General features: G+C 45.3%; 1 protein-coding gene across 1 annotated transcript in view; it reads left to right on the top strand.

The window, feature by feature from the left end:
- The window catches only part of LIMCH1 (LIM and calponin homology domains 1), a gene marked incomplete at its 5' end in the record, with an annotated part of 291739 nt that overhangs the window by 163832 nt on the left and 114144 nt on the right, over positions 1-13763 (top strand).

Here is a 13763-nt window from a genome sequence, read left to right as displayed (position 1 = left end):
GAATGGGAGATACCGTTGACAAAGATTTAATAATATTGTATTCCTTCTTGCCATGAAGATGGTAGATTACCGTCTGTTTGGAGCATAACCGAGGCCTTCTAGGCTGTGTTGCCCAAATGCCTTCAATGCTTGGGAATCACTGCACCTCCCGATGTCCCGATATTAGCCACTTCGTCCTCCATTGGCTTATGTCATTGACCTTGAGCTAGGAGGTCACTGAGGTGAATACCAAGAAAGTAAATTGTGATATTGGTATGACAGGAAGCTGATGAAAGCTGAAAAGATTAACTATCTTTAGCCACCACCAACGGGACTTGTCTCATATGTGGGGTCATCGTCTCTGGAGTAGGAAGTGAATCTTCCATTATCTTAGAAGGTCAAATTATAATGTTCTCAATCTTCAAGTAAGTCCAACGGATTGCATGGATTACTACAGACTACTTCTCTATCATTTGAGACCATGGGGTATGAACAGATGGGATAGAGCTAGGGCTTGACCCAAGTGAGAACCTAATACTGTCACTTTCTGTCAGGGCAACTCTACAGTATTCTCCTGAGTGTCCAAAATGTCATAATGAGATGCGTTGGCCTTCCCAGCTGATGATCACAGTCTGAATCAGAATTTGCCAGGACCTGGAGGATGTTGAGCCACCCGCAGACTGTTGTCGAGATATGAAACATGCTGCCCTTGCTTCCGCAAGATGGCCACTTCTGGAAGCAGTGTCCTGGAAAAATGTCTTGAGTATGTGGAAACGCCAAAGGTTGTTGAATGGATCTGAAGTAAAACACTCGGAAGCATGGGTGTGCTGAAAAGCATATGTACACCTCAGCTAGATCTAGAGAAAACTACAGCTGCTTTATTTGATGGGTTGCGTGATTGTTCTCAACTCCATATAAAGTTTTGGATGGTAAGTCTTCATTCCATTTCCTACCTAAATTTGCTTTTCAACTAAGAACACTGGATCAATGGTTCACTATTGGAACACGATATGGTAACATTTGCTTAAAGCTTTAAAGAAGCATAGTTGGTATTAGAGGAGTTGGAGGAATGGAAAGAAAATTTCAATGACTTCCTTACTGCACAGGCCCCACTGATCCTGAGCCTCCTCTGCCCAAATATGCGATAATTCCTGTTAGAACACCTACTGGGCACTTGAGTGAAAGGAATTTTGGTGCTTCTAGCGAGGAGCAGACTTGGATTTAGGCGACCAAAGAAAGATGATTATGGATTGGGGATTGGTTCCCAATCTAGACATCACTGATTTCATCTTGAATAGCAGTCGATTCACTTAGAGGCATATGCAGTCAGTTAAGCCATAGGGCTTGACTAACCACACAAAATACTAGAGGAAACACGTACTGCATCGCTGGTCACTTTAATATCACTCAGGGATCACACACCACAGAGACTTATTACTGGTCCAGTTTGCCTTCAACTCTTCTGCTGAGAACCAAATAGCCTTGGCTACTGAAAAGAACTCCCACATAGGCCACACAACACTACCTAATGGTAGAATAAACCTAATTTCCAAATCCATATTGCTGTTCCCATGCCCCTGTAAAGGGTATTTCATCATCCGCTGGCAGACTGGCACTTCTGGCTAGTCTGATCAAGATTCCTTGGCCAACTATCTCTGAAGTAAAGCTGGGCTTTACAGAAAGGATTTTATATCCCCTGCAAGCATGAAGACACATCTGGCCAATCTGATGAAAGCTCCTTGGCCCGCTGCTTTTGAGGCAGAGGTACCCTTTAAACAAACTTAGCGGTCTAATTAGCTTAGTATCTGACAGTTAGTGACTCGAGATCCACCTAGTCAGTTTGAACAGTGTCAAAACATCTGCCTTTTTGTTTAAGTTCGCCTGATATGCAACTTTGCATATCATCATGGCGGGCACATCAGCTAACCACACTCCCCATACAGCTCAGGATGGTGCTTATTGTGATTTACTTTAGTCTGTTCCTCCTGGCATCACCTTGAATGTATAGTAGTTTTCCTCAGAGCCAGAGAGGACCTGTCACTCTTGAAGAAACAAGTTGCCTCTTTTCCTTTGGGGAGTGGTGTCTGTATGTGGGCTGGAAAGTTCTACCATCCATACTGCCCGCGCACTTGTTTTTTTTTTTTTTTTTGAGTATAGTATACCTACCTGACCCTCACTTTAATAATCATGGCTGGCCTCTGGGTAAACGCATACCTCAAGGATATGAGCTGCAGGTTTGTGGTCATAATAAATGCCTGGAAGTACTGTCTAGGACATTAGCATTAATACACTCTCAGTGGCCGTCCACACATCCATCTGCAGACATTGAAGTAGCAAATTGACCTATATGCTATTGTGAGCTAGAATTAATCCCTCAGAAAAGTAATTACCAATAGATGTATAATAGACCAATTAAGGCACTATAAACTTAAGCAGAGCGCTGAACTTCACTCCAGCATTTAGACATAACAGGTTAATGCATAACAATCCATAAACCCATAGCAGCCCTTAACGTATAGCAGCCATCAACGTTTGAAAGCCAAAAGCAGGCAATAAATGCATAGCAGTCATTAATACTGAAGCATTACTATATCATAAGCAGCACAAGGAAGGGTTAATATACCTCAGACATAAAAAAAAGTATTCTGTACAGAGGTCAGAACAAAAAGGTTAGATGGTCGGCTAATTATAAACCGGGACACTGTTTCAAGTGTGAATCATAGCAGATAATTTATTGAATGTGGCGTGAAACTTCACTACCGTGCAGTATACAGATAGGTAAAATCAATGTGAACAAAACCAGTATATACAAGAAACAAGACAACAACATAAAACAATTACCAGGGTACCGGGAAGCAAGACAACATCAGATAGTGTCTGTAAATGACAGTATGTTTGTCAGTCTGGTGTATCCCACGTGGGTGACTATGCCTTGATGTATTCCTGTGGAGGTTCGGGATTTTCTAAGGCGACTGTGGGGGTTAATGGTGCAGTAGTTTAGGAGGTATTCCTGTTTTCCTTTTTTATATTTTGCACTGTAAACAGTCACGTGGAAGTAATGATTGAATGGGAGGATCCGGATGGATTTTCTCCTTAGAGTGTATGGTTTGCCTGGTTAGAGGTGCTGTAAAACAGGTTTGCAGGGATGGTTGCTGGGGAATCGTGGAACTGATCACCCATCTGAATCTGGAAACGTATGGGGACTTAGGTAGAGTTGGGAAAGTATCCTAAAGCTCTGACGGCTGCAGTGCCGTTTCTTCACCCCTCCGTTTTCCTGTGTCTATGCAAAATCTGTTGCTTCTGTGTAGGTGGGGAGGGGGTGGCGTTGCAGCGGTCAGTCAGGGTGTTGGGGATTACAGGTGAAGCATCAGAGATGTCGGGGGACTATGCAGAGTAGGCTGTAAACTGCTGGAGTAAGTGTGTGGGAGCTGCTGCCGATTTATGAAAATGCAGCGGCGCTGTATCCTGTAATAGGATCCCCTTCAGTCTCGATCGGCCTATCACTCTGTCAGCCAAGTGGCTGATTCTTCACCCCTGTGTAAGAAGAGGTCTTGGAAAAGGGCTGATGCTTCATTTACTTGACTTCCGCTGTCCGTCCTGTGGGTGGGTCCAGTTTCTACCATCCGATGAAGTTAGCGTTGCTCCGGGTCTCCATTCTTCCGTCTTTACTGCCCATAGTCCCCCGACATCTCTGATGCTTCACCTGTAATCCCCAACACCCTGACTGACCGCTGCAACGCCACCCCCTCCACACCTACACAGAAGCAACAGATTTTGCATAGACACAGGAAAACCGAGGGGTGAAGAAACGGCACTGCAGCCGTCAGAGCTTTATTATACTTTCCTAACTCTACCTAAGTCCCCATACGTTTCCAGATTCAGATGGGTGCTCAGTTCCACGATTCCCCAGCAACCATCCCTGCAAACCTGTTTTACAGCACCTCTAACCAGGCAAACCATACACTCTAAGGAGAAAATCCATCCGGATCCTCCCATTCAATCATTACTTCCACGTGACTGTTTACAGTGCAAAATATAAAAAGGAAAACAGGAATACCTCCTGAACTACTGCACCATTAACCCCCACAGTCGCCTTAGAAAAGCCCGAACCTCCACAGGAATACATCAAGGGATAGTCACCCACGTGGGATACACCCCACTGACAAACATACTGTCATTTACAGACACTATCTGATATTGTCTTGCTTCCCTTGATGCCTTTTACTATATATGCACCGGCCGGTACCCTGTTAATTGTATTATGTTGTTGTCATGTTTCTTGTATATACTGGTTTTGTTCACCTATCTCTATACTGCACGGTAGTGAAGTTTCACGCCACATTCAATAAATTATCTGCTATGATTCACACTTGAAACAGTGTCCCTATTTATAATTAGCCGACCATCTAACCTTTCTTTTGTTCTGACCTCTGTACAGAATACTTTTTTTTATGCATGTTTTTTTGGTGAGGTTGGCCTCATATCGTACCCATATAGGGACAAGTCACAGCACATCATAACCTTCGCTCCTAACAAACCACTTTCATACTATTAATATACCTCAGACCAATAGCCCTGGCAGGATAACCTATACTAGGCCACTGGTCTGCTAAGGTTAAAAAATGCAAACCCAGGTATTAGAGCATTAAACAGTAATCCAACCTGCAGAGCCAGGCATTGCTGAGTTAATAGGAAAGACTGAACTTTGCACAACAACATCTGTATATCAGGCCATGCATTAGCAGTACTGCAGATAAAACAAAACCTGTGAGGCATTAATGAAACAAGCAGAACTATGACCGCAAGTTACCCTACTTTGGCAGTCTGACATATTATCCGCATAATAATCATGACAAATCATAACCGCCTATGGTTTCGCTTACCTGCCTGTGCTGCACACATCCCTGACTGGCTCTAAAGTGATAGGAGAGGCTCAATTCCTGAACAGGTGGCCACCAATACACCCCCAGGCAGCCGCCCAGGGTTCCCGGTCGCTGTTACCATGAGCTGGAAGTTATCCCAATGCCATTTTGCTGCTCCTTGTCGACCGCAATTCTGCAGGGCTCCATCTCCATCTACACATCCATCTGGACAGGGCAGCCTGCAGTACAGCCACAGGAAGTAGACAAGGAGCTATTTTGGAAGGGGGCAGCCACCCTAACAACAATGCCAGCCTTTTGCAAGGGAAACAAAATATGCACAGAGCGCCAGACTAACCAATAGTTTGTGGGGCCATAACTCACCAGGAGGAGAGACTGTATCAGTCCCAACAAACAACAAGGTAGAACTGTTTTACATGCATCCAGAGACCAGTATCCTACACCCCAGTACCTGGAGCTGGGGGAGGCCTCCCTCGTATTAGGCAGTTTACAGCCAAACCGAGGGAGCTTCATCAGAGGAGAGAGGCTGAACCTGTGCGGCTGCCCAGATGAATCCGGTAAGGCGAGGGCAAAAATAAAAATCTTCTTTCCATAGTTGGAACCAGTTGAGCATTTGAGGAACAAAAGGAGAATGCCGCCTTAGGGGAGACGACTCATTTATCTAGTATAACCAGTCCTGACTGGGCAAGGGGCGGAGTCTACCCATACGTGTATGCTGTCATTGTCATGCTTGTGTCAGGAAATATTAATTAATATTAATTTCTCTTTCGTTCATTGATGGACACAGCTCCTAATCTTCATAACCCTTGGGTTATAGTGCCCCTACGCGAGTAGAACACTAGGCAGAACAAGAACCTGGCTACGCATATAGGCAGTCACAAATTGTAAAAAGGTGTAAATGCTGCGCTAACTTGAGAAAGCTGCTAGCACTACCAACTGACAAAAAAATTGGTGAAGGGTTATTAAACGTGAAAAGTGCGGCGCGAATATGAAAAGGTGAACTAAGAATGTTCATATGATATGTGCATTAATGTCAAAAAATAACTGGAAACAAAGTCCCTAAAAATTAATGTAGATCAAATAAATATCAAACATGAATGGGTGAACACAGTGAGTCCCATATGATAAGAGTCCATATGTAAAAATATCTAATCAATTCTGTCCATGAAGTGGCAACAATCTGTATTAATCAGACAGAGTAGATCTATGGCGGCGTATACGTCAAAGACTTGATACACAGGGACTTCCGTGGGGAATATAAAGTCCAAACACGTGTAGAAGGTGTAGGAAGTTATTAAAATCTTGTCCCCCCGTAGTGGTGTATATATATATATATATATATATATATATATATATATATATATATATGCTTACCAGAACAAGTGGACTTACACTACCTTACGTCTATCCTGTTTTAGACATACACGTTGTATAATTTTTGTGTAATAAAATTGTTTTGTACCTGTACAATTTTCGTATTCTTGTTCAGTGTGTGAGTGGCATATAAAATCCCACACCATTGGGGGATTTTCCTTTTTCCTATCAATCAGGATGATGGCCACCCACACTGGGTATTGAGTGATAGGTCCTACCTTACGGTACCCAAGTCAATTGGGCCAGAGGAGAATGATGCAAGATGTCTCTGAAGTGGGTGTCACCAGATTTTATTCTATAGACGTATACTCTCAGGAGAAGGAGGAGGAGTCCCTCATTAGACGAAAGTTTTTGTGGATAACCAAAAAAAAGGAAAATATATATAGTGTGATACCGCGAACAACAATGTATCACAGTAAGCATGCACATATATCAACCAAACACCCAGTAAGTGTGTAAGGAATTTATTCTCTGGGACTATAAGTCACCTAAAGCCCCAGCAGAAAAGAAAATAGTGTTCAAAGCAACCCGTCACCAGGTAAAATAATTAAAATGTGCGTTTACCAGAAGTAGTAAACATCAATGCAATAAAGCATATAGGTGAAAAAGACCAGACAGGAATAATCCTCCTAAGACGATACTAGGATCCAACAGCAGATCTTTAACATCTCCGACCCGTTACCATTGGGAGAATGCCAATAATGTGTGCGCTTATCAGATATTATGAGCCCATAGTACCCTATAGCACGTGGGCTGAAATAAACTTAACAGGCACCCTTCACATGCAGGAAATGTAAGATCCCTGAGAAAGATGATCCAAAAAATATGTAGTGTTCCGTCACCAAATAGAATAAGGTATAAACACGCTTACCAAATAGTGTGGACCTGTTTTGCCATATAACAGACAGGTCATCAAAGCATAGCAGGTAAAATCTTGGATTGCTTTGATTTGATGTTCACAGGGAATGTTCATAAAAAGGATGGATGTGGAATGGTAAGTCCCTCATTCAGTAACCATGTAAGTAAGCAAAATAGAAGTACATAGTGTAAAACTGCTATAATGCGTTTTATTAAAAAGCAGAAATGTACTTACAAACATCCACAAGTAAACACCGTAATGATAGTCAAGGCAGGTCAATTAAGATGCAATTCTGACGCATTTCGTTGTATAAAACATTATCAAAGGATATAGCCTCCCTCGTATTAGGGAGTTTACAGCCAAACCGAGGGAGCTTCATCAGAGGAGAGAGGCTGAACCTGTGCGGCTGCCCAGATGAATCCGGTAAGGTGAGGGCAAAGAATAAAAACTTCTTTCCATAGTTGGAACCAGTTGAGCATTTGAGGAACAAAAAGAGAATGCCGCCTTATCTAGTATAACCAGTCCTGACTGGGCGAGGGGCATAGCCTACCCATACGTGTATGCTGTCATGCTTGTGTCAGGAAATATTAATTTCTCTTTCATTCATTGACGGACACAGCTCCTGATCTTCATAACCCTTGGGTTATAGTGCCCCCTACACGAGTAGGACACTAGGCAGAAAAAGAATCTGGCTACGCCTATGGGCAGTCCCAAGGGGCATATTCCCTATCCCTGCTATAGGTGCTTTAGGTTTTTTCTGCCTAGTCAGAAGTAAGGACCTAGTTCCTTGCTGGGATCTCCTGGTCCTGGAAAATTTTTTCTTTTTAGATAAATAGATTGTTTTTTCTCCTGTTTTTTTTCCTGGGAGATCTACAATCAACTGCCGGACTGGGCGACAGGCTAGATAATGTAGATCCAGTGGTCACCCCAGTCTTGCCAGCGAGCGCACAGGAGCTCTGCTCTGCACTAGGTCGGCCGCGACATAGCCCCACTGGATGGGGGCTGGCCTGCGAGTTAAACGCCTTGCGAGGTTGCATACGACCGGGTCTCGGCCTGAGTCACAGCGTTCCCCCTGGCCGACAGCCCCCCTATTTAGATGTAGAGGGTTTCTGTCTGGAGCGGTGTCCACCTGGTTCCTGGTATGGTAAGCACCTGTCCCCCCCTCTCCCCCTGGAGGGTTTTGGGTTGGACATGGCCCCCTCCTTGGGTCAATTGGTCGGACACCCGGGTTCCCCTCCTTCCCATCAGGCACCCCCCTTTTCATCTGTCCCACTTATACTGGGGCTGTGTGGGTGGTCTGGTCCACCTTCTGGGGTGGGGGCAGGGCGTTGGGGGCTGGGGGGTGCACAGCCGCCGACAGGACGATTGGATGTGCAGGGGGGGTTGTACCTGGTGGGGGCTCCTCCCAGGGCCCCCCGTCCTGCCTGGGTCTGTCCCTGAGGCCTAGGGATCCCCCCTGGGAGCCTCATGGTGCCATGTGGGGCCACCATTTTGCTGTAAGCTCTGTATTCCTATGCACAGGGGCCAGGTTTGTGTATTCATGGTGGCCATTTTGCGGTGGTTTGCCATTGAAAATAGCTGCGGCCATGACAGTGGAGCCCTGTGGGTGTCGATTTCAACAGTGGGAGCCTCACCTCATCCCCTAGTGCTGACTCCTGGATCTTTTCACTTCCTGATCACCGCACGTGGAGTGCAGATTATCCTGGTGGCTGCAGTTGCCTGTTTCTACTGGTTAGTAAGTATGGTGGGGTTCTCACTCTCACTACTGAGGATCACTTAGTGCTTGTGTCTGGCGACCAGGTGGTGCTGCCAGTGAGGTGGGGGTTGTCCCTTTGCAGCGTTTTACACCTTTTGTGGGGTCCACCTGGTGACTCGTGGAGTCTTTGGCGCACATTTCCCCACCTGACCTCCTCCCTGAGGCTGCTGGGCCATCCAGTTCCCAATAAATCGATGCACTGACAGCGAGTCCTTTGTGTCCCGGGTGAAGGTGGATTTCAGGCAACAGGCTAGCAATAAGCGCCCCCCGCCTTCCCCTTTCTCATCAGATCCGGTATCTGATTCAGCCGCCACGGACATTGGTCACCCTGCTGGGTCTGTGACCACACGCCCGGAATATTCTGCAACTGCGCACAAAAAAGGTTCTAGTGGAAGCACTGATTGTATCTGTGTGTGAGACTTTAAAGATGGAGTACGCATCTGTGACGGAGGCGCAGGTTCCCTTTGGCACTCACAAGCTATCCAGAGCGGTGAAGGTGTCTCCTTTCCTCGCCTATTTTGACAGAATGGGCATGACCAAAGCGTCCTCTTGGGGTTCCTAAGCAATTTACTAGGCGTTACCCCAATGAGGAGTCCCTTATTTAGAAGTGGACTATTCCACCGGTGGTGGACCCTCCCTTTTCCAGATTGAACAAGGCAACCATGATTCCGGTTGAAGAGTCCCCAGCCCTTAAGGATCCCCGTGACAGGAAAGTGGAGGCCGAGGCCCACAATATGTACACTCTGGCTGGTTCAGCACTGAGGCTGGTATTCTCCATTGCCCTGGTGTCGCAAATTCTGACCGAGTGGACTAAGATTTTACGCCGTGACCTGGAGGGAGAACAGCTCCCCCCTGCCATTGCTGAGCTGGTGGACCAGCTGGTCCAGGGGCTGCAGTTTAGCTGTGATGCCCCTTTGGAGATGCGGCTCCCCTAGTGGCTCGGCTCTCTGTTTCAGCAGTGGTCCTTCGGCGTGTCTTTTGGCTTAAATGCTGGTCTGTGGATCAGACTTCTAAAAAGGCCTTGACTGATCTCCCCTTTCAAGATGATCGCCTGTCTGGGGCTACCCTGGATGACATCAATACAGGTCTCACAGGGGGAAAGAGTACTTTTCTTCCGCAGGCTACTAAGAGCAAGGAATCTTGTTGTAGGCGTGGGCCCTCCTTCTCAGGCTCATAAGACATTTTTTCGTCCCTCGGGGTTGACTGACAAGGGCTTGAAGCCTTTCAGGGCCTCTTCTGGAGGATCTAAATGTTCCTGGTCTGGCAAGCTGAGAACAGGCTTCTCCAGACCTGCGGACAAGGCTCCTTCAATATGAAGGTGCGCCTTCACCCGTATCGGGGTGGGGGGACGTCTTCGTTGGTTTCCGGACCCGTGGACTTCTCTGGTACAAGATAGGTTGGTCCACTAAGTCGTTTGGTCCGGCTACAAGATCAAGTTTCACTCTTGTCCCCGGCAAGGTTCTTTCCTTCCAATTTGCTCCTGTCCCCGGACTGTTTGGGGCTGTACAAGATCTGTTGCTTCAAGGGGTGATTGTCCCGGTTCCGACTTCAGAAAGTTTTCAGGGTTTTTACTCAAACCGGTTTACAGTTCCAAGGAAGGAAGGAAGGTAAGGTGCGTCCAATCCTGGACCTCAAGGTGCTGAACTGCTTTGTGTGGGTGCAGAAGTACAGAATGGAATCCATTCGCACATTGGTGGCATCCTTGCATCAGGCCTCTCAATCTCGCCTCTGCTCCTTGGGTCTTCATAAAAGTGTTAGCCTTGGTGCTAGCATGTTACGCCAATGGAGGATCGCAGTACTGGACTACTTAGACGACCTCCTTCTGCGAGCAGGGTCTCCTACTGCTCTGGTGGAAAACCTGGAAATCCCCAAACAAACTCTGAAGGAGTTCGGCTGGATTCTGAATTTCCAGAAGTCTGCTCCGGTTCCGTCCAGAAAGCTGGACTATCTGGGTCTGACTCTGGACTCAGCCTTAGTCAGAGTGCTCCTTCCTCTGGACAAACTCCAAAAATTGCAGGCTGCAATTTTGTCTTCTGCTGTCCAGCAGATGGTCATCCCTCTGGACTTGCAGAAGATGGAATTTTTTGTGCCTATCACCTCTGAGCACAGGGTCTCGGAATTGGCGGCTTTATCCTGTCATTCACTTTACTTGGTGATTCACAGAGATAAGGTGGTTCTTCACCCCTGTCTGTCCCTTCCAAAGGTTGTCTCTGATTTTCATTTGAAGACTGTGTGCTGCCTTCCCTGTATCCCAGGCCTCAACATCTGAAGGAACTTTCCTTGCATGCCTTGGATGTGGTCCGGGCAATTAGGGTGTTCCTGGCAGCTACGGAATCTTTTAGGAAGTCAGACTCACTATTTGTGCTCACGGATGGGCCTTAGAAAGGGTTGTCCGCTTTCTCCGCGACCATTTCCAGATGGATCAGACAGACTGCAATTCAGGTCTATTCCATCAAGGGTCAGGTTCATCCTTTCCCTGTCAAGGCGCATTCTACCGAGGCGCTCAGTGCCCCCTGGGCCTTCCGTCATCAGGCGTCAGTGACGCAGGTTTGCAAGGGGCCATCTGGTCATCAGTGCACACTTTCACAAAGTTCTATAAAATGGATGTGTTGGCATCTGCAGTTGGTTCCTTTGACAAGGTTTTGCGGGATGCTGTTTAGAGAACTTGATCCTCTTTGAGAGTTTTTTTTTTTTTTTTTTTTTTTTTTTTTTAGTTGGGCTCCAGTTGTTTTGGTTGAGCTCCTGTTGTCTGGTTGGCAACTGTTTAGCCTGGGAAATTTTTTTGCTGTTCCCACCCCTCATGTTTAACACTGCTTTGGGACGTCCCAATGGTTATGAAGATCAGGAGCTGTGTCCGTCAATGAACAAAAGAGAAAATGGGATTTTTGACTTACCGTAAAATCAGATTTTCTGATGTTCATTGACCGACACAGCACCCACCCCCTGTGGAGTTGTAATTCTTCTGACACTGCATGTAAAAAAACTGAGTACCTATAGCAGGGAGAGGGAGTATACCCCCTGGGGCTGCACAATGGCGTAGCCAGATTATTTTTCTGCCTAGTGTCCTACTCCTGTAGGGGGCAGTATAAACCAATGGTTATGAAGATCAAGAGCTGTGTCCATCAGTGAACATCAGAGAAATGTTTTTTACGGTAAGTCAAAAATCCAATTTTTTACAAAGTCTGCTGCTTCAGTTTTTTTAGATCTTTTTGTCAGATGTTACTATGGTATACTGAAGTATAATTACAAGCATTTCATAAGTGTCAGACTTTTATTCACAATTACATTAGGTTTATGCAAAGAGTCAATATTTGCAGTGTTGACCCTTTTTTTTTAAATTTGCGCTGGCATGCTGTCAATCAACTTATGGGCCACATCCTGACTGATGGCAGCCCATTCTTGCATAATCAATGCTTGGGGTTTGTCAGAATTTGTGGGTTTTTTTTGTTCACTCGTCCTTGAGGATAGACCACAAGTTCTCAATGGGATTAAGGTCTGGTAAGTTTCCTGGCCTTGGACCCAAAATTTTGATGTTTTGTTCCCCAAGCCACTTATTTATCACTTTTGCCTTATGGCAAGGTGCTCCATCATGCTGGAAAATACATTGTTCCTCACCAAACTGTTCTTGGATGGTTGGGAGAAGTTGCTCTCGCAGGTTGTTTTTGTACCATTCTTTATTCATCACTGTGTTCTTAGGCAATATTGTGAGTGAACCCACTCCCTTGGCTGAGTAGCAACCCCACACATGGATGGTCTCAGGATGCTTTACTATTGGCATGACACAGGACTGATGGTAGCACTCACCTTTTCTTCTCCGGACAAGGTTTTTTCCAGATGCCCCAAACAATGGGAAAGGAGATTCATTAGAGAAAATTACTCAGGGACCATTGCAATCCCTGTACCATTTGCAGAATATCAGTCTGTCCCTGATGTTTTTCATTGAAAGAAGTGGCTTCTTTGCTGCCCACCTTGACACCAGGCCATCCTCCAAAAGTCTTCGCCTTATTGTGCATGGAGATTCACTCACACCTGCCTGCTGCCATTCCTGAGAAAGTTCTGCACTGGTGGTACCCCAATCCTGCAGCTGAATCAACTGTAGGAGACGTCCCTGGCGATTACTGGATTTTCTTGTGCACCCTGAAGCCTTCTTCACAAATGCGGTGGAAATGTTTTTTATGGGAATAAGTTCATTTTCATAGCAAAAGAGGGGACTTTGCAATTAATTGCAATTCATCTGATCAATCTTTATAACACTCTGGAGTAAATACCAATTACCATCTTAAAAACTGAAGCAGCAGACTTTGTGAAAATTATTTTGTGTCTTTTTCAAAACTGTAGGAGACGGTCCTGGCGCTTGCTGAATTTGTTTGGGCACCCTGAAGCCTTCTTCACAAATGCAGTGGAAATGTTTTTTATGGAATTAAGTTCATTTTCATGGCAAAGAGGGACTTTGCAATTAATTGCAATTCATCTGATCACTCTTTATAACACTCTGGAGTAAATACCAATTACCATCTTAAAAACTGAAGCAGCAGACTTTGTGAAAATTATTATTTGTGCCCTTTTCAAAACTTTTGGACAGGGCTGTAGATTGGAAAGGCATAGGCTCAGATTTAAGCCCTGCTCACCTATGTAAATGAAGTCCTATCTCCATACTGTTAAGCCATATCCATTTTGCATATGACTTCTGAAAATAGTGGAGATTTCTAAACAAAAGCAACTCTTCTGTCGTAAATGTAAGTTTGTTTTCTTCCCCTGGGTTCAGTTTAGTTAACCTATCTGTCAGTTTTTTATTTTTAGAATATATTACACCTAAATGCCAATAATTGTACATTATGTATGAACTGCATTTTTTTTTTGAAGCAGAGTATGTTGATTGATAGTAAAAACTAAAGCTGTAGAGAACAGCAGGGAA

This window comes from Pelophylax lessonae (genome assembly GCF_965119305.1).
Source record: "Pelophylax lessonae genome assembly, chromosome: 1".
Classification (NCBI taxonomy): domain Eukaryota; kingdom Metazoa; phylum Chordata; class Amphibia; order Anura; family Ranidae; genus Pelophylax; species Pelophylax lessonae.
This window is presented reverse-complemented; position numbering and strand designations above follow the sequence as displayed.